Consider the following 22,644-nt stretch of genomic DNA (forward strand, 5'->3'; position numbering starts at 1 on the left):
CTGTATGTTAAAAAGGCCAGCCCATGTCTCTTCTTAATTTTCAAATTAAAGAAGCCAAACCCAAATCTCTGAATTCTGGCTAATAATTTAGGAGCCACTTTAAAAAACTTTGCCAAGTTTGTTCATTAGTCTATATTTAATTGTCCTAAAGTCTGTATTTCATTTAACTCCATGAAATGCATATATTTGAGGAAAGATGTTAGAGTAACCAAGATCTAGAAATGAAAAGGGCACTTATACAAAAGAAACAAATCAGCAAACAACTCTGTAACAGAATTCTGGAGTCTTTAGTCTTACAAAAAACCACATTAAACATCATAAGAGAATACAACATTTAGTCCACACCTGACTCCAAAGAGTCCCTCAACTATAGTCAGGATTACTTTTTTTTTTTTTTTTTTTTGAGACACAGTCTCTCTCGGTCTGTCACCCAGGCTGGAGTGGGAGTGCAGTGGTCCAATCTCGGCTCATTGCAACCTCTGCCTCCTGGATTCAGGTGATTCTCGTGCCTCAGCCTCCCAAGTAGCTGGGAGTACAGGCATGCACCACCACATCCGGCTTATTTTTATATTTTTAGTAGAGACGGGGTTTCGCCATATTGCCCAGGCTGGTCTCAAACTCTTGACCTCAGGTGATCAGCCGGCCTCGGACTCCCAAAGTACCGGGATTGCAGGTGTGAGCCACAGCCCCTGGCCAAAATCTTTACTTTGTGATTTCTACAAACCTTTAATCACTTTTAGATTTTAAACATTTTTCCAACCTCTATAAGCTAGAATAGATGCGGATGTGTTTTTTAACAGAAATTTTAATCTGTTTTAGAGAAAAATAAACTTGGCTCAAATGACAAATGTGAAACTATCAAACCACAAAGCATAGGAGGATGTGGGAAAGGGTTGTAGTGTTCTTCACCATACATATGAAAGTATTTTCCAAAAAGTATATATTAAATGTCCTTCAAATATAACAGAAGTTAAATGCAAAATAGCATACATATACCTATCCAAAAGCTGTTAGTAATTTTAAATAAGGTTTGATAAGTAAATTGGCCTCCACCAAAGATCCAAAGATATACTAGTAAAGCTTGATGCCACTAAGGAGGGAGAGAGCCTGGTTTAAATGACTGAAATTCAGGTAGCAGGTTATGAGCACATCAATTAAACATCTAACGAACAAGAACTGGAGATGTGCCACTATGTTAAGCACCAAGAATGTGCCTCTAGAAGAGCAACAGTCTAATAGGTAAGCTATTTGTGGAAGTGCCCAAGGAAAATGCATGGAAAGAAGAACTATAGGGCCTGGCATGGTGGCTCATGCCTGTAATCCCAGCACTTTGGGAGGCCGAGGTGGGCGGATCACCTGAGGTCGAGAGTTCAAGACCAGCCTGACCAACATGGAGAAACCCCATCTCTACTAAAAATACAAAATTGGCCAGGCATGGTGGCACATGCCTGTAATCCCAGCTACTAGGGAGGCTGAGGCAGGAGAAACATTTGAACCCGGGAGGGGCAGAAGTTGCAGTGAGCTGAGATCGCACCATTGCACTCCAGCCTGGGCAACAAGAGCAAAACTCTATCTCAAAAAAAAAAAAAGAAGAACTGTAACAGAAGTATGTGCAAGTCGTTGGGGAGATGGGAGGGCTGGGGAGATAGCACAAGAGGGAGGAGAAGGAGCCCATGATGTCTAAGGAGGGAATCAGTAAAACTTCACATAGGGGCATCTGAGTCAAGGACTGAAGTCAGAATGTGAGTGTCCAGGCACACAGAGGGACAAGTGACAAATGTGAATGGACAAAAATTACACAGTGCACCAGATAATGTGGGGAAGGTCTTTACCTCACATGTCAGCCAAATAAGCATTATCCTTTCAAGATAACAAAAACTGTAAGCAAATAATTCTTGATGCCAATCCAAAACATGTAACCGAGTTTTGATGGAATTTGGTAAGGAATGCCTGATGTCCAAAATTTAAAAAAGAAATAGACCAGGTTTAAGTCCTTCAGGAGGGAACACATCTTGGGCTGACTGATGCAGGCGAGTAAGGGTTTGAGGGTTTGCACTTGCAAAGGTGTAGGAGGCTAAGGTTACTTAGGATGCATGAAAGGACCTCAGCAGTAGACGTGGCTGAAAGGATGCATAGAGGTAGGGGAGAAGGTATCCAGAACAGAGGCTGAAAACATGGGAAAGTGTTGGAGACCTGGGCCTAAAGGGGCTGTGACATGGCACTAAAAAGTTTGTGTGTTCAATGAGATACCATCTCACACCAGTTAGAATGGCAATCATTAAAAGTCAGGAAACAACAGGTGCTGGAGAGGATGTGGAGAAATAGGAACACTTTTACACTGTTGGTGGGATTGTAAACTGGTTCAACCATTGTGGAAAACAATATGGTGATTCCTCAAGGATCTAGAACTAGAAATACCATATGACCCAGCCATCCCATTACTGGGTATGTACCCAAAGGATTATAAATCATGCTGCTATAAAGACACATGCACACATATGTTTATTGCGGCACTATCCACAACAGCAAAGACTTGGAATCAGCCCAAATGTCCATCAGTGACAGACTGGATTAAGAAAATGTGGCACATATACACCATGGAATACTATGCAGCCATAAAAAAGGATGAGTTTGTGTCCTTTGTAGGGACATGGATGCAGCTGGAAACCATCATTCTCAGCAAACTATCCCAAGAACAGAAAACCAAACACCGCATGTTCTCACTCATAGGTGGGAATTGAACAATGAGATCACTTGGACTCGGGAAGGGGAACATCACACACCGGGGCCTATTATGGGGAGGGGGGAGGGGGGAGGGATGGCACTGGGAGTTATACCTAATGTAAATGATGAGTTGATGAGTGCTGACGAGTTGCTGGGTGCAGCACACCAACATGGCACAAGTATACATATGTAACAAACCTGCACGTTGTGCACATGTACCCTAGAACTTAAAGCATAATAAAAAAAAAAACAAAAACAGTTTGTGTGTTATCCTCTGGGCAAGGGAAGACCACCATGGGCTCTTTATGCAGGAGAGGACCCTGAAATGTGTGCCTTACAAAGATCTCTATGGCAGCCACATGGAGACTGGAAATACACACAGCATCAGGAGGCTCTAATGTTACCGAGTGAATGTTTGTGTCTCCCCAAAAATGGTATGTTGAAATCTAATCCCCAATGTGACGGTATAAAGAGGAAGGTCTTTGGTAAGTAATGAGGTTTTGAGGATGGATCCCCCATGAAGGGGATTAGTGCCCCTATAAGAAGAGGCCAGAGAGAAACCTTTCTGCCTGGTGAGAATACAGTGAAAAGTAAAGTGTCTGCAACCTGGAAGAGAGCTCTCACCAAAATCTGAGCATGTTAACACCCTGATCTCAGACTTGCAGCCTCTAGAACAGTGAGAAATAAATTTCTGTTGTTTGCAAGCTATCCAGTCTATAGTACTTTGTTTTAACAGTTTGAACTGGCTAAGACATATGGAGAGAGACTCTGAGGATTTGAATTGTGTTGGAGACAATAGGGATGAAAAAGAAGTGATTAATTCGAGATATATTTAGGAGGTAGAAATCAATATAATTTCTTGATAGACTAGCATAGAAATTAAAGATAACCAAAACTTTCAGTTTGGTAAATAAATGGTATATCATTAACTGAAAAAGGAAAAGATTGTCTGAGAAGATGATGATTATTATAACTAGCACTGAGCACTATTCTAAATCCTTTAAAGCACTGACTCATTTAGTCTTCACAACAACTGTATAAGGTCCCTAATCTACAGATGAAAAAAACCAATGCACAGAAAGGTTAATAAATTTGCCCAAGGTCACACAGCCAGAAATGGCAGAACCAAGATTTGAACTCAGACACACTCTCAACTACCACATTACACTGTACGGTACATAACCAGTTAAAAGTCTCTCATGTCTGAGGGACATCAAGGGAGTTGTATTTAATTCGCATTTGGAAAACAGACCTAGGGCTCACAAGAAGAATAAGGCTATGAATTTTAGTGTCATCAACATAATTCTATTTCCTGAGGCCATGGGAAAAATGAGATGGCCATTTAGAGTGAAGAGAGAACCAAAATGTAAGGTGCAGCAAGACAGATCCGAGAAGGACACTAGGAAGGAGATTTTTCAAGCAGTGATCATCCACAGGCTGGCTCAGTTGCCACACCACAGAGGTACACACTTGAAGTGCTCTGGACCTTCTCCGTGTGAAAATGGCAAACCCATTCACTATTTGCTAGATGAATGAATTTACCATCTAGCTATTTGCTGGATTTACCATCTAGCTAAAGAATAGCGAAAAGATTCCAGCTTAGATCATGTCATCAAGAAAGGAGGCCTGATAGAGTATGAAACGGGGAAAACAAGAAAAACAAACAAAAAAATAGATGCTCTCAGCTCTTGAAAGGATGATTTATACCCGTGTTTGAGCAAAGTGACTTCTGCCTTCAAAGAAGCAGCAGCAAAGCTAGCTCCTCTCTCAAGCAGCACCCCATCTCATCCATCACCCACTTCCCCCACCTGCCCCCAGCCTACACTGTAAGAGGGCCCCAGCCAAGCTGCAGCAACACCAGAAGCGCACAAGAAAACGTGCTGGCGCATAGACAGCGCAAGTAAATAATGGCTCCTGTGATAATCAGCTTTTGTTTTTAATGGGCTTCACATGACTCATCAGCTATCATGTGTGCTATAGCCTGAGCTCTGGCTCTAAATCAAACAAGTTCAAAGGGAGGAAGAAAGGAATAACAGCAAAAGATGAGCAGATATCTCAAGAAGCCTTAATCCTATGGAGGAAAAACAGAAATGGAGGCAGGGAGAAGACAGTTTCCCCGTTCAGCACTCAGGTACCGAGGGTCCAGAGAGGGAGGAAGCTGAAACAGCTGCAGAGAGAGGCAGCCTAGTTGCCATGGTGCCATCCTGCCAGCCAGCAAGGTTTCATCAGACCGTCCCCTTTCTGCCACAGTTCCTGTCTTGTGGGCAGCAGAAGTACCAAGAAAGAAGAAAAACAGTTGTTTGTATTCTTATGGCCGCAGGGTCATAGCTCTGCGACCTATTTCTACAAGTGACAAGGAGAAAGAGCTAAGAAACAGAGAAAGCAGCCAAGATGGGGCTAAACTCCTTTGGAATGTATTAAATCTAACTTCATTCTATGGATAAAATGCTCTCGTGAATAAACACTCATCCCCAAAACATCTTTTTTTTTTTTTTTTTTTTTGGTATTTATAATCCAAGAAGCTTGACACAGAATGTCCGCTTTTTATCAAGGCTCTTTCCCACAATAACTTCTGATAACGGGGCTTGGGGCTCATTCCCAGGTGAAAAGCATGAGTTTGTGGCAAAGAAAACAGTATTTTTTTGGTCACCACACTGGAATGGAAGCCAGGAGACTCTGAAGGATGACTTGGCACTAATACAAATCAGCAAATGACTTTAGCACTTCTAAGCCTCAATTTCTTCATCTGTAAAATGAGAAGAATGGACTGGGTGAACACGAAGTCCTTCCACTCTCTTAACCTATGCTCATGGGTGCTCAGGGCAAGGGAACCCTTCCAGGTATCTCTTGTGATATTAGGCTATCCATGTGTCAGGACCGTGATTGTGCCTCCAGGGACACCCAAGTGTGAGAGTGGCTACAACTCAGTGGAAGGAATAAGCAAACACATACACACTCACAAAGTTAGATCCCTGTATTTGATTAAACCATGGGTTAGTGGACAAGAACCATGTCTTACACATCTTTACACACTCAATATCCAGCACATACCAGGCACTGGGCTTAACAAATGTTTACTGCATGCAATTTCAGGCGAATCTTTAAAATATCATATTATGAAACTTTTCAGACTGCCAGTTACGGATTGAATTGTGTTCCCCTAAAATTCACATGCTGAAGCTCTAATTCCCAGTACCTCAGAATATAATGTTTTTTGGAGCTAGGACCTTTATAGAGGGAATCAAGTTAAAAAGAGGTCATTAGGGTGGGTCCTAATCTTCCCTCATGGTCTCTTCACAAGAAAGGAACTGTGATCACAGATATGAACACAGGGAGGATGGCATGAAGAGACAGAGGGAGAAGACAGCCATCCACAGCTAAGCAGAAAGGCCTGGAACGGATTCTCCCTCACAGTCCTCAAAAGGGACCAACCCCACTGACATCTTGATCTTAGACTTTCAGGCTCCAGAACGGTGAGGAAATACATTTCTGTTTTTCAAATCACAGTTTTAAAGCCACCCAGTTTATGGTACTTTGTTATGGCAGCTCTAGTAAACTAATACAATATCCAGAAATAGAGAGAATTATATAATGAAATCTCCCATCACACCACCCAGATCTTTCACTCCAGCATACTTCACTTTGCATCTCTAAAATATATGGACATTTCCTTACATAACAACAATACCCTTATCAAACCTAACAGAATTAACACTAATTGAAAAGCAGATTTAATTCCCAGAAGAAATAAACCTTATACTAAAACACACACTTACATTCCTCCATTAAAACTATTAACACTATTAGGCCGGGCACGGTGACTCATGCCTATAATCCCAGCACTTTGGGAGGCCGAGGCGGGCAGATCACTTGGGGTCAGAAGTTTGAGGCCAGCCTGGCCAACATGTTGAAACCCCATCTCTACTAAAAATACAAAAATTAGCCAGGCATGGTAGCTTGGGGTCCCAGCTACTCAGGATGCTGAGGCAGGAGAATTGCTTGATCCTGGGAGACAGAAGTTGCAGTAACCCAAGATTGTACCACTGCACTCAAGCCTGGGCGACAGAGCAAGACTCTGTCTCAAATTTAACAAAGGAAAGGGAAGGGGAAGGGGAAGGGGAAGGGGAAGGGGAAGGGAGAAGGAAAAGAACGCTGTTAACACTATCAAAAACAAAACAGTAAGCTTGAATTTTTGTCAAACAACCCTCAGAGGATAAGCAAGACTCTCAAAATAATGCAATTTCTTAATCAGCTCTCATATTCAACAATTACCTGAAAGTAAAAACCTGTGCTTCTTTATTTAAGTACAGAAAAGGAAGGAAGAATGTAGTCAGTATTCATACCCACTCCCTCGGTCACTGAAAATGCACTTTTCAAACTAATCCCTAGAAATTTAGTAGACATCATTAAGTCTTTAGTTTAAAAATAATATGTGTACTGGTATTGTATGTTATATTGCACATAATTTAAGCGCAAGAAAATTGACATGACAGAGCTCAAAACCACTACCAAAAAAAAAAAAAAGATAAATACAAAACCATACCTTGCCAGGGTAGAGAACCGCTTGTTGTAATTTTCTAAAACGTTAGAGACGGGAGTTACCGACGCTTCAACAATTGACAATTTCCAATCACATGTCCTCTTCAGGAAGGTTACTTTTTGTCTGAGGTTAAGACAGGGAGAAATGTTAAAGTCAGAATGGCCTACTTAAAAAGGTTTTCAAAAGACTCTTTTGAAAAGCATTCGCTCCATCAACTTTCAAAACAGGCATCGCTGTAAAAACCCGCAATCCAGCTAATTAGTCTCAGCTGTTTGTCATATGGCACTGCAGACCAGTCAAGTGATTTTTGCCCCTTTCAAGCTTACCAAGTTCCAATTCGACTGGCCACTCAGAGGGCGGCTTTATTAACCTCTTCTGGTATTAGAAGACTCGTACTTCGGCTCTTTCTTCCTCCCACCTACCCCGTGAATCAAAAAAGTAGAACATTTGTTTTCTGGAGAAAATATTTAGAAAAGTATTGTATTCTCAAGGCCCTTAAAGGTTATATTCGTATTGTTGCTTACAAATACAATGCCTCATCCAAACAAATGATATGGGAGATCAAATGGAAGTGGCAGGAGGGAAGGGGCTGGATTACTTACCAGACCTTGCAGCTGGCCTCCAATTCCATAAGTAAAACTGCCTACAAGGGAGTCCACCCAGATATCTTGTTGGCATCTCAATTCCAACATGTCCTGTACTCACCTCCTTTGCTTTTCTCCACAACCTTGCTTCAAACCCACTTCTCTTCCTGTGTCTTGAATCACACAATCCCAACACACACAGCCAGAAATCTGATGGTTCTCATTAACTCCTCCCTCTCTGCCCCTCCCACTTCCAATTGGCCACCAAGTCCTAAGGATATTCATCATCTCGCCTTTACTCCAAGTTTTGATTATTTCTTGGATGGCTATAATAAACCTCTTATTTGGTTTTCTGATCCCCACGTATTCTTGACTCTGATTCATCCTCCACACCACACCCAAAGTGATCTTTCCAAAAGGCAAATGAGAGTCCATCACTCTCCTGTTAATGGCTCCCCACAATCTCCACAATAAAATTCCTACTCCTTAAGCTTCTGCCTTCAGTATCACCTGCCTCCTGCCTATAAGCTGCTACAGTCCAGCCATCAGAACTCGTTGTAATTCTTTAAGTTAAGTGGTTCTCAAACTGTGGTTCCAAGACCAGTATTACCAGCATCTTCTAGAAGCTTACTACATTTGCACATTCTTGGGCCCACCCCACTGAATCAGAAATGCTGAGGATAGGGCACAGCTGTCTGTGGTTCAACAAGCACTCCAGGTGATTCTGATATACACCAAAGTGTGAGAGCAGCTGCTCTAAATGCACCAAGCTCTGTTCACCAAGAGAATCAGCTCCTTGGCTCCTTGTGCCAGCAATGCTGAGCTGGATGCACCTTTCCCTATGCTTAGTATTTGTAGAGCTGGTCACTCCTGTATGCTAATTATTCAATTTATTTCTTGGTCTTTGTTGTTGGTTTGTGACGATCTTGAAGACAGGGGTTGTATCTTGTTTTTTATTCCTTCACCCCACAATGAGTTATTGAGCACTTATTAATTATTGGGTGAAATGCTGGACATAGAACTAATCAATCTATCCCTTGCCTCTAGGAGAAGCTACGCTTTCATTTTGGCAGCTCAGAGTGTGACTGAAGACTCAATCTGTCCAATCTAAAACAACTACCACCAGCCTCAAGAACTGTGGGCAGCTAAGAAAAGTCTGAGCACAACCAGTCTGACATCTCTTCTCATGGTAAATGAAATGGAAGTTTTGTTTCATACCTGATGAAAATCTCATGAAAATGCACCCCTTTCTCTTTTATATCTCACAGCAACTTCGAGAATTTTGAGAACAATTTAGTAAGAAAAATGTATCAAGATTTTTAAATCCCAGATTAAAATTCATTAGAGTTAGCTTCCTTTAATTACAAGTTCATATTAGCACTTCTCAAGCCTCAAGATATATAGGAATCTCCTAGGGATCTTTCAAAATGCCAATTCTGATTCAATATTCACGTAGGGGGAGATCAAGACCTTACCGGCTAACACAGTGAAACGCCATCTCTACTAAAAACACAAAAAATTAGCCGGGCGTGGTGGCGGCGCCTGTAGTCCCAGCTACTCAGGAGGCTGAGGCAGGAGAATCGCGTGAACCCGGGAGGCGGAGCTTGCAGTGAGCCGAGATCGCACCACTGCACTCCAGCCTGGGCGACAGAGCGAGACTCCGTCTCAAAAAATAAAAAAGTAAATAAAAAATTCCTGTAGGGGGCCCAGGAGTCTGTATTTCGAGTAAGCACCCAGGTGATGCCCAGGTAATACTGACATTCCTAACTCTGGAACTATAATTTGAATAGCAAGTAAAATTATTACAACAATACCATTTTTCATAGTCTGCTTAAAGCAACAAAACCTTTTTTGGATGCTTTTGCGTTAAAATCTTTCTAAAATATCTTTCAGACTTCAGAATAAAAATGGCATGCTCAGCATGTACATGTGGTTCTGCTTCCTCCCAAAATCTCACTAATATAACAATAAAGAATGTTTTATTTATTTTGGACATAAACTCACAAGGACAAAGATCAGGTAGTGGAAGCAACACAATGGTAGAAGTTAGAGAGTAGATGGACTAGAGGTGACTGATTAACAGACCTCGGAAAGCTGACTCTTTATCTGCCAGTAGGGAAATCCAGGAAGGAACTCATCACAGAATCTCCAGAAAGTTTCAGGGATTCAGAACCCCAAAACTTCTGGAATTCGGGTGACCGTAAAATCGGGACTCAAAACAGACAGAATGGTAGTCATCTGCTTAAAAAGCAGCTCAGCACACCAAGAGAAGAAGAAAAGAAAGAACTACCAAATAGAAAATAATGAGCAAAATGGCATATTAAGTCCCTATCTGAAGATAATTACTTGAAATGTAAATGTATTACATTCTCCAATTAAAAGACATAGAGGCTGGGTGGGCATGGTGGTTCACGCCTGTAATCCTAGCACTTTGGGAGGCCAAGACGGGCAGATCACTTGAGGTCAGAAGTTCAAAACCAGCCTAGCCAACATGGTGAAACTCCGTCTCTACTAAAAATACAAAAATACTAGGCAGGCATGATGGCAGACACCTGTAATCCCAGCTACTCGGGAGGCTGAGGCATGAGAATTGCTTGAACCTGGGAGGTGGAGGTTGCAGTGAGCCAAGATCATGCCACTGCACTCCAGCCTGGGCGACAGAGTGAGACTCCATCTCAAAAATAAAAATAAAAATAAAAATAAAAAATAAATAAAAGACATAGAATGACAGAATATATATTAAAAATAAGATACAATTATTTGCTGCCTGAAAGAGAGTCGTTTTAGATTTAAGGGAAGACAGACTGGAAGTGAAGGGATGGAAAAAAATATTTCATGCAAATAGAAACCAAAAGAAAGCAGGGGTGACTATACTTATATCAGAATAGACTTCAAGTAAAAAACAGTCCCAAGAGACCAAGAAGGTCTCTTGTGACTGACAAGGAGGTGTCAGTCACCTCCTTGTGGTGACAAGGAGGTGAATTCATCAAGCAGATATAACAGTTGTAAACATGTAGGCACCCAACATCAAAGCACCTAAATATATAAAGCAAATATTAACCAAACTGAAAGGAGAAATAGATAACCATACAATAATAGTAAGGGATTTGAATACCCTAATTGCAACAATGAACAGATCATCCAGATAGAAAATCAATAAGGAAATGGCAGGTCTGAACAATATTGTAGAACAAATGGAATTAACAGGCACATACAGAACTTTCCATCCAACTACAGGAGAATATACATTATTCTCAAGTGCATATGGAATATTCTTCAGGATAGAACATATAGTAGGCCACAAAACAAGTCTCAACAAATTTAAGAAGATTGAAATCATACTAAATATCTTTTCTGGCCACACCAACATGTAACTAGAAATCAATAACAGGAAGAAAACTGAAAAATTCACAAATATGTGGAAATTCAGTAACATAATCCTGAACAGCTACTTGGCCAAATAAAATCAAAAGGAATTTTTTTTTAATCTTGAGATACATGAAAATAGAATACAACACATCAAAATTTTATGGGATTCAGCAGAAGCAGTTTTAAGAGGGAAGTTTACAGTGATAAATGGCCTCCATTAAGAAAAAAGAAAGATCTTCAGTAAACAACCTAAGTTTATACTGCAACAAACTACAAAAAAGGGAACAAAATAAGCCCAAAGTTAGAAGAAGGAATGAAATAATAAAGATTGGAGCTAAAATTAAATAAAGACCAAAAAAATAAAAATAAAAATAAAACAGAAAAGAAAGAAAAGATGAATAAAACTAACTATTTTTTGAAAAAGTAAAATTGACAAAACTGGCTGGGCGCAGTGGCTCACGCCTATAATCCCAACACTTTGGGAGGCCGAGGCAGGTATCACCTGAGGTCAAGAGTTTGAGACCAGCCTGAACAACATGGCGAAACCCCATTTCTACTAAAAATACAAACATTAGCCGGGCGTGTGGCGGGTGCCTGTAATCCCAGCTGCTTGGGAGGCTGAAACAGGAGAATCACTTGAACCTGGGAAGCAGAGGTTGCATTGAGCTGAGATTGCACCACTGCACTCCAGCCTGGGTAACACAGCAAGAATCCATCCTCAAAAAATTAAATAAATTTTATTTTACTGAGGGGGAGAGAGAGAGAGAGAGACAGAGAGAGAGAGAGAAAACTTTACCTAGTCTAAAAAAAGAGTAAAAACTCAAATTAATAAAATTGTAGGCCGGGCACGGTGGCTCAAGCCTGTAATCCCAGCACTTTGGGAGGCCGAGGCGGGCGGATCACGAGGCCAGGAGATCGAGACCATCCTGGCTAACACGGTGAAACCCCATCTCTACTAAAAATACAAGAAAATTAGCCGGGCGAGGTGGCGGGCGCCTGTAGTCCCAGTTACTCGGGAGGCTGAGGCAGGAGAATGGCGTGAACCCGGGGGGATGGAGCTTACAGTGAGCCGAGATTGCGCCACTGCACTCCAGCCTGGGGCACAGAGCAAGACTCCGTCTCAAAAAAATAAATAAATAAATAAAAATAAATAAAATTGTAAATGAAATAGGAGGTGTTACAACTGATACCACAGAGGTACAAAGAATAATAAGAGATACTCTAAATAATCCAGTCAGGTGCAGTGGCTCACGCCTGTAACCCCAGCACTTTGGGAGGTCAAAGTAGGTGGATCACTTGAGGTCAGGAGTTCAAGACCAGCCTGGCCAACAAGGTGAAACCCCGTCTCTACTAAAAATACAAACATTAACTGGGGCATGGTGGTGCGCACCTATGATCCCAGCTACTTGGGAGGATGAGGCAGGAGAATCACTTGAACCCAGGAGGCAGAGGTTGCAGTGAGCTGAGATTGCCTGGGTGACAAAGTGAGATTCCATCTAAAAAAAAAAAAAAAAAGACAAAAAAAAAGTGTGATTACATCAAACTAAAGCTGCTGCACAGCAAAGGAAACAATGAAATGGAAAGGCAACTGGCCGGGCATGGTGGCTCACACCTGTAATCCCAGCACTTTGGGAGCCCAGAAGGCAAACCACTTGAGGGCAGGACTTTGAGCCCAGCCTGACCAACATGGCAAAACCCCATCTCTACTAAAAATACAAAAATTAGCTGGACATGGTGGTGAGCACCTGTAATCCTGGCTACTCAGAAGGCTGAGGCACGAGAATCACTTGAGACCAGAGGCAGAGGTTGCAGTGAGCGGAGGTCATGCCACTGAACTGAACTCCAGTCAGGTGACAGAATGACACTCCACCTCAAAAAAAAAAAAAAAAAGAAAGAAAGAAAAGGCAATGTATAAAAGGAAAAAAAATGTAAATCTGATAAGGGGTTAATATCCAAAATATACAAGAACCTCATACTACTGAATACCAAAAAAATACCCAAAAGAAAAAAAAAAATTTAATGGGCAAAAGACCTGAAGAGACAGTTTTTCAAAGAATACATAAAAAATGGTCAACAAATATATGAAAAAGTGCTCGACATCACTAATCATCAGAGAAATTCAAATCAAAACCACAATGATTTTGATTACCTCACATCTGTTGGGATGGCCAATTAGAAAAAAAAAAAAAAAAACACACAAGAGGTAAGTGTTGGCAAGGATATGGAGAAAAGGGGCCCTTGTACACTGTTGGTGGGAATACAAAGTGGTACAGCCACCATGGAAAACATTATGGAGGTTCTTTAAAATAATTTTTTAAAAAAATTTAAAAATAGAAAACCATAGGATTTAGCAATCCTACTTCTGGGTATAATACATCTGAAAGAATTGAAATCAGGATTTCTAAGTTGTATCTGTACTCCCATATTCATTGCAGCATTATTCACAATAGCCAAGACTTAGAAACAACCTAAATGTCCATTCACAATGAATAAATGAAGAAAATGTGGTCTATACACACAATGAAAAAGTATTCAGCCTTAAAAAAGAAAGAAATCCTGCCATTGTGACAATACGGATAGGTGTGGAAGCTATTAGACTAAGTTAAATAAACCAGACACATAAAGAAAAATACTATGTGATCTTCCATATATTTAATATATAGAATCTAAAATGTCAAACTCTCCACGCATTGTGGCCGCTCCTGTAGCCCCAGCTACTCAAGAGGCTGAGGCGCAATGATTGCTTGAGCCCATGACTTCAAGGCTGCAGTGAGCTATGATCACGTCACTGCACTCCAGTCTGGGCAGCACAGCAAGATCTTGTTTCTAAAAGAAAAAAATATAATTAAAAAAAAGTACTCAAACTCCCAGAAGCAGAGAGCAGAATGATGGTTGCCAGGGACTGGAAGGAAGGGGAAATGGGAAGGTCATAGTTAAAGGGAACAAGTTTCAGTTATGCAAAATAAATAAGTTCTGAAAAGCTATTATACAGCATAGTGTCTATATAATACTAATACTATATTATATACTGAAACCTGCTAAGAAGATAGGTCCAGTGTTAACTGTTCTTAAAACACACACACACACAAAGCAATAATAATAATAAAGGAGGCAGGATAAAACTTTGGGAGATGATGGGTATGTTTATGGCCTTGATGGTGGCGATGGTTTCATGGGTGAATAATTATCCCCAAATTCATCAAGATGTATATATTAAACATGTATAGCCTTTTATCTGTCAATAATACCTCCATAAAGTAAAAATAAACTGTTGAGGAGGGGAAGGAAAGAATGAACAAACAAACGTAGGAACAAATGAACAAACTCAGGTAAGAAAGAGGAGATGAAAATGGTACACTTGTAGCAGGGGTGGATGGAGGAATGAGCTAAATTCTCTTCTTCTGTAATAAAGTATCGACAGATAATGACTAAAACTGAAAAACTGACCATAGTAATAGAAACGTGTCATTCAGAGACTAGATGTGTAAACTACTGCAAGAGTTCACTAGTTAACTCTGGGGAGCAGGAAATGGGCTGGGGGAGAGGAGTCTACTGGTTTTTTGTAACAGGTGTAGAACAATGTCCACGTATAACTTTGGTAAATTTGGCGGGGCATGGTGGCTCATATCTGTAATCCCAGAACTTTGGGAGTCAGAGGTGGGCAGATCACTGGAGGCCAGGAGTCCAAAACCAGCCTGGCCAACATAGGGAAACCCCGTCTCTACTAAAAATACAAAAATTAGTTGGGTGTGATGGCACACACCTGTAATCCCAGCTACTTAGAAGGCTGAGGCAGGAGAATCACTTGAACGAGGCAGGCGGAGGTTACAGTCAGTCAACATCACGCCACTGCTCTCTAGCCCAGGTGACAGGGCGAGACTCTGTCTCCCCCCCACAAAAAAAAAAAGGCTTTGGTAAATTTTTAAAAATTAATTATTACAAAATAAAATTTAATGCCCATGGGTTTGTTTTTTTTTTTCTTGGAGGATTCAGGACATCACAATAAACCTCACTAACTTGCCATGCTACGTCCTCAAGACCTAGGACCTACACTGAAGTAGGATGTTGAGGATCTGAGTCTGGAGACAGACTGTATGACTTTAATTCTCAACTTTACCACTCACAGGCCATGTGACCTTGAGCAAATTACTTAACCTCTCTGTCTCAGTTGCCTCATCTGTGGACCAGGAATAATAATAGGATTACTTTGCATGGATTCAATTATGTATACCTATAAAATGCCTAAAACTTGTGTTTGACACAAAGGCAATGTTCAATAATAGCTATTCTTTTTAATGTGTGTTTGCCTCCATAATAAATGGCTCCTGACCGCTGTATTGATTTCGTGTCTTTTGTTAATTTATATTTCCTTCTCCCTGCCCTCACCTTTGCTATCGGTCAGGCAGCTATCCCTTACCACAGTAATCAGTGTGCCTTCCGATGCACTGTTTTTAATTGACAAGGCACCTGGAAACCAAATAACCAAGATTATTAGAACTGTGTGTAAAATCAAGAAAAATGGGCACCAAAAAATGTTCTGAAAGTTGCTCTGTGAGGCAGGTTGGCAATTTTCAGTATATTAACCACTGTCTAACTCAGAACCCTTTGGCCTTACTATTAACTGTGGGTCAGCAGGTTGGGTGACACTTGGTGGGACCAACCAACCCAGTTTAGTGGAGACCGTCTGAGTTATAACACTGAAAGTCCGGAATCCCTGGAAACCATATGCCAGCATTGGGCAAATTACTTCATCCTCTTGAGCCTGTTTCATCATCTGTACAATGAAGGATAATATCTGCTTTGTAAGATTCTTGAGGATTAAATGAGAAAGTGTTTGTATAATTCTTGACACATATGGTAGCTGTAGCTATTATACTCACTTGCATATTGTTATTATCAACTCTAATATCAGGTAGAAAAAGAAAGTATTCTTAGAAACATAACCTATAATTTGCTTTACATATAGTGGACTTCAGGAAGCTGCAATGTTTGCTTTTGTGAATTTCCTTCCCATTTTGTAATACACATTTTGTTTCAGGGACTAAGACATATTAAAGAAATTTAATAGTTTAACATTTCTGATTTCTCTACTGGACAAAAGCCTGGCCGGTTTCCACTATCTTTTCATAGACATGACTCTTTTACCCTATGGGATCCCTGGGTTATTTATGTTAGTAGCCGCTTCTAAACTTGTGGACAGAAATCAGCCTGTCACCTCACGAAGGACATCAGGCATCATATCTGAAATTTGTTTTTAATTTCCATTTCGCTTTTTTCCTTCATAATAGCACCAGATTATTCAGTCTTCTAATTATTTAGTGAATTCAGTACATTTGCGTGGGGCTGAACATCTGCATCTGCATTTCTAAGTTCTAAGCCAAATCATTCACTATATATGTCAATTCTATCCCTGAAAAATAAGGGCTTTTATCACCAAACAGATGAAATACCATTTCTGACCTCAAAAGCTGAAGCAACTCCCTACTCCACAGTTATTAATGACAGCCTGAAGGAAATGGCTCACATCTATGCACCCCACAGACACAAGGGCAAAGTTGCTATAAGAATAGTTACAAACTTTGGGATAGATAATGGAAAGCATCACAAGTTACTCAAAGCCAAAATATGGCCTAGGAACCCTCTAAGAAGCAGCAGAGACAGCAGAAAGAGCTGGGCAGATAAGACTCTTAATAAAGGCTCCCATGGCCTCTCCTCCCATACTCATATTTCTTCTCCAACCAGTGTCCAAGGCCTGTGAGCACAAAACACAGGAGAACACAGAACTTCAGAGAAGCCTTGAGGGGCAACTGGTCAACCAATTAGGGCAGGTGAAAATGGATCTAGGACAGGTGCAGAATCACCTAGGGTATTTGAGGAAAATTCAAAATTCTGGGTCCCATCCAGGCCTCTGAATTAGGATCTCTGCAATGGAGGCCTAGGGAATTTGCATTTATAACAAGCTTCCCAGGGGCTTTCTGGTTATACGCAATCAAGCTTGTAAGCTTGTTCCAGGGAGACAACAGATGGCAAAAATGTACAACTATAGTTAGGCAAATAGCCTGTACATCAAGATCATATCTAACTTCTACTAGACTCAGATACCAAATCTGTAAAATAGGGATAATAACACTTACCTAGCAAGGTGGATGTGAGAATTAAATGAAATAAATAATAGCCTCACACACAGTGCCTCACATACGGCAAGTGCTCAATAAAAGTCCATTCCCGGCCGGGTGCGGTGGCTTAAGCCTGTAATCCCAGCACTTTGGGAGGCCAAGGTGGGCAGATCACCAGGTCAGGAGATCGAGACCATCCTGGCTAATATGGTGAAACCCCATCTCTACTAAAACTACAAAAAATTAGCCAGGCGTGGTGGCAGACGCCTGTAGTCCCAGCTACTCAGGAGGCTGAGGCAGGACAATGGGGTGAACCTGGGAGGTGGAGCTTGCAGTGAGCTGAGATCACCCCACTGCCCTCCAGCCTGGGCGACAGAGCGAGACTCCGTCTCTAATGAAGACTTACGACAACAGTTCCTGTTTTGAATAAATATCACCAAGGAAAGCAGATGGCTAGGAAAGTTAAGGCCTCAATGTTAATGACTCATCAACTACAAAGGCCGAGGTCAGCAGCTTTAACCAGCGATTGAGTCATGAAATATACCTGCAGACAGTGATTCTCAAGCTTTGGGGTGCATCAGAGTCACCTAGATGGCTTTAAAACACAGGCTCTAGGCCCCACCAGAGTTTCAGATTCAGTAGGTCTGGAGAGGGGCTGAAAATCTGCATTTCTAAGTTCCCAGGTGGTGCTGATGTTACTGGTCCTAATCTGACACTTTGCAATTAAAAAAAAAAAAAAAAAAAAAAAAACACTATGCTGTGTATATTTCCTGTTTGACACTACACTGGTTAGTTACATGTAAATAGAGGAAAAAACTAAGAAACCAACAATTTCCGAGGTTGTGCTGCCTCTGTCCCTGAGAATCTTACTGTGTTGTTTGAACGATGCATACAGAGGACAGGGAGATTTGAATTCTATCTTCCCACTCACTTGCTGTGTGACTCTGCATGAGACATATGATCTCTCCCAGCCTGAGTTTACTCATGATGGAAGTAAAGGTGAGCTAGGCACTGGTTCCCAAACCAGGCTGTCCACCATCAATCACTACAGCAGTATTTTAAATAAAACATAGATTCCCGAGCCCTCACCACAAACCTAATAAATTAGAATCTCCAAAGGAGAGACTGAAAAATGTGTTGTTGTTTCTTGTGGGTATGTTTATTATTATTATTATTATTATTATACTTTAAGTTCTAGGGTACATGTGTACAATATGCAAGTTTGATACATAGGTGTACATGTGCCATGCTGGTTTGCTGCACCCATCAACTCAAAATTTACATTAGGTATTTCTTCTAATGCTATCCCTCCCCCTCCCCCCACCCCACGACAGGCCACAGTGTGTGATATTCCCTGCCCTGTGTTCAAGTATTCTCATTGTTCAGTTCTCACCTATAAGTGAGAACATGCGGTGTTTGGTTTTCTGTCCTTGTGACAGTTTGCTGAGAATGATGGTTTCCAGCTTTATCCGTGTCTCTGCAAAGGACATAAACACCTCCTATTTTATGGCTGCATAGTATTCCATAGTGTATATGTGCCACATTTTCTTAATCCAATCTATCATTGATGGACATTTGGGTTGGTTCCAAGTCTTTGCTATTGTGAATAGTGCCACAATAAACATATGTGTGCACGTGTCTTTATAGTAGCATGATTATAATCCTTTGGGTATATACCCAGTAATGGGATTGCTGGGTCAAATGGTAATTCCACTTCTAGATCCTTGAGGAATCGCCACACTGTCTTCCACAATGGTTGATCCAATTTACACTCTTTTGTAGGTATGTTTTAAACAAAAGCTTCCCGTGCAATTTTCACGTCCAGCCACTTTTGAGGAGCCATTAACGTGGTAATCTTTCTCCAGCATCAAAGCTCTTGGGTCTTTTTGATTTCCAATTCACTGGGTGCTGAGTCTATACTTACCCAGTAGCTTTCTCCTTTTATATTTGCTTCACCTGGATATTCTTCCTATAGGAAGCATATGCTGTCTTCAAAGAAAGGAATCTATTATGCTTAGGAGTTCCATTTCTCATGTATCAATAAACCGGCATTCTGATTTCATTTTAAAAATAAAGTCCACGATGGGCGCAGTGCTCACAGCTGTAATCCCAGCACTTTGGGAGGCCACGGCAGGCAGATCACTTGAGGTCAGGAGTTCAAGACCAGCCTGGCCAACATGGTAAAAACTCATCTCTACTAAAAATATAAAAATTAGCCCAGCATGGTGACATGTTCCTGTGGTCCTAGTTACTTGGGAGGTTGAGGTAGGAGGATCCACTTGAGCCCAGGATGTTGAGGATGTAGTGAGCTGGGTGACAAAGACAAGAAAGAAGGGAAGAGAAGGTAGAAAAGAAAGGAAGGGAAGGAAGGGACAAGGGAAGGGAGAACGGAAGGGAGAAGGGAAAGTAGCAAAGGAAGGGAGAAGGAAAAAAAAAGAAACCAGAGGCCCTTACAGACCACAGCTACCTATGTGGATCTTACACCTACTACAATGAAAGCAACTAGGGGATTTTAAGCAGAAGGATATGACCTGAATTCCTTTAACTTTTTAAAATTTTGTTTCATGCTCCTCAGGAGTATGAATTCCTTTTTTTTTGGACATCACTGGCTTTGTGTGAAAAATGGGCTATGGCAGGGAGGCGCAAGAATTGGAACGGAAAAGTAGCAGTACAGGCCTTTAACCAGCAGCTGGCACAGATATTTCTGCACTTGGATATTTCTGCACTGCTTTAACATAGGGAAATCATGATATACTTGTTTCGCCTCCTAACATATTTCAGAGGAGTTCAAGGAAGAGACTCTGGGTGTTAGCAAAGTTCCATCTAGAAGTCACTTCCTTTGAACAACACACACAATTTTGGATTGTCCACAGTACCACTGGTTCCAATCAAGAAATATTAGAATAAGAACATAAAAAGAACACACCAGGGAACCAGCAGACCAGGCTTCTGGAACCATCCCTGCCATCAATGAGCCATGTGACCTGAGGCACAGCTCTGGACTTCCGGGAGGGGAGCCTGAGCTACAATTTCCAAGGGCCCTACCAGCTCTGAAATTACACAATTCTGTAAGTGTAACAAATGTGGTTTCCTTATCTGGGTGGCAAAATGGGCTGATGACTCAGGGTGAGGTTTTTTTGTTACTGATTTTCAACCACCCAGAGAAGCTCTAGTGAACCTAGAATCAGGGTGTTAATAAAGAAACTGCCCTGTTTTATCATTTCCTTTCCAGGGTATGGTGGTCAGCCGGAAATCTGGGAAGTAGACATTCCTGGCAGCTGAGAGCTTATCGTGCAGAGACTGAGAGCCCAGGTCCCTGTGTAACCCTTTAGGTACATGTTCTCTGTGGTCCCTCACGCATGTGGCTTCTGCTCACGTGGAAGCACGCAATAGACAGGCCTCTCACTTCCTCCTGCTGGTAGGCTGTTCCGAGAGGGTCCACTCCTCTCTTATGGCCAACCTGGCACCTCCACGGGAACCCCATTTCGCATGATACCTGGGGGCAGTGGTTCTCAGCCTCAACTGCAACTGCCCATCAGAATCCCGTGTGGAGATAATAAATAAATAAATTAAATAAGTAAATAAATAAATAACAGGCTGAGCCCTACCCCATATTTACTGACTTAGAATTGGGGTGAGGGAGAGGTTAGAAAGACAACAGTAGTAGAGTTAGGCTTAGTTTTACATGATGGAGAGAACGTGTAACTTGGGAAACTGCAAGCCAAAGAGGTTGAATGAGTTAGTTGTCCAATGCAGGGTTTCTTAGCCTCGGCACTGTGGACATTTTAGGCAGGATCATCCTTTGTTGGGGGCTGTCCTGCCTACTGAGAATGTTTTGCGGCATCCCTGGCCTCCACCCACTAAATGCCAGGAGTAACTCCCCAGTTGTGACAGTCAAAAATGTCTCCAGGCATTGCTAAATGTCCCATGTGGGGTGGGGCAGGGGAGAAAATCAACCCCAACTGAGAGATACTGGTGTGATATCACATAGTTAATAATCAGGAATATGGAGACTAAAAACCAACCTACTGATTCCTGACTGTGTTGATTCTTCCACATTCAAGCAGGAGCTCCGGAACACAGGAATGAGCCACCGCCTGAGGAAATATCACAACCCACTTCACTACACAGCCCTCTGTGCCTAGGGCAGACGTGGGGCCTGGGACAGCTGACCTTGTCCCTAACGAGAAAAGTCACATTAGGTCTCTAGTATTTGACTGTGAGGACAATGCCTTATCTTTTCAAGGACCGCTAGACGTCTTCACTCATTCTCGGAGTTGTTTCCTTGTAATGATGAGATTTATTATGAAAATCACTATTTTCATAATGATTTCTTAGCAAGAAACAAAGAAATCCTGACCACAATCATAGGTTGTATTTTAAAACTCTTTGGTATTGCAAATGAACATTTAAGCCATGACCTATTTCTGTATGTTTCAGTTCCCCTCTTATTAGGGCTAGTACAGCAAGAATAAAAATATCCTATTATCGTGTTTAACTAGCTGATTTAGACCTTGTCTTTGCTTTTAAAGAAACAAATACACAGGAGATTAGTATTCAGCCATACCCTGATAGGACTTGACCAGCCTCCCATGAAGTTGGGATCAGGCCAAGGTAGATAAACTGTAGCAAATAAGGATGAACAGGTTTTTCAGTCTCTTGGCAACCAATTTTATTATTATGCTTTGACCTGGCAGCTGGTAAGAGTTTATATGAATTAACCAACGAGACTACGAAAAAACAAGATTAGTGGTTCTGAAATATGGTATTCAAATAGCAGCTAGAGAAAGCATGTTCACTTTCAAGGCTGCTTTCTTTTAAAGAGGTACTAATAATTGTAATAAAAAATAATAAAATATTGTTTAAAAAGAACAGATCTCTAGTAAGCAAGTCACATATGCCTGTCTATCTACCTTGGTCCTTGTCATATGTATATCTTCCATATTCATTCTATCAAAATAAAAAGGGGTGAGGAGTTTTGTGGGAATAGGCCACTCAAAGCAAGCAGGCTTCCTATAAGACAACACTTAGTTGTTGTGGAATTATACTCAGTAAGACCACCTTAATCAAAGCACCTTACAATAAATACTCAAGAGGGTCAAAAGTGTTAACAAAACCATAAACAAACTAAAAATAGGCCGGGTGCGGGGGCTCACGCCTGTAATCCCAGCACTTTGGGAGGCCGAGGCTGGCAGATCACAAGGTCAGGAGACCGAGACCACCCTGGCTAACAGGGTGAAACCCTGTCTCTACTGAAAATACAAAAAAATTAGCCCAGCATGGTGGCGGGCACCTGTGGTCCCAGCTACTC

At 41.4% G+C, this 22,644-nt stretch overlaps 1 protein-coding gene across 5 annotated transcripts in view; it reads right to left on the reverse strand.

Annotated features, from left to right (window-relative positions):
• The window catches only part of RAB27A (RAB27A, member RAS oncogene family), an 87,460-nt gene that overhangs the window by 58,962 nt on the left and 5,854 nt on the right, over window positions 1–22,644 (reverse strand). For 2 of the 5 annotated variants that reach the window (XM_008016534.3, XM_038009997.2), the window contains exon 2: window positions 7,268–7,387. The gene's annotated coding sequence lies outside the window, so the exon portion shown is untranslated. Of the gene's footprint in view, window positions 1–7,267; window positions 7,388–7,590; window positions 7,615–7,866; window positions 7,887–7,969; window positions 8,080–22,644 lie in introns of those variants that run through there. The other 3 variants (XM_008016535.3, XM_038009996.2, XM_073012180.1) reach the window with 3 other exon arrangements.

This window comes from Chlorocebus sabaeus, chromosome 26 (assembly GCF_047675955.1).
Source record: "Chlorocebus sabaeus isolate Y175 chromosome 26, mChlSab1.0.hap1, whole genome shotgun sequence".
Classification (NCBI taxonomy): Eukaryota; Metazoa; Chordata; class Mammalia; order Primates; family Cercopithecidae; genus Chlorocebus; species Chlorocebus sabaeus.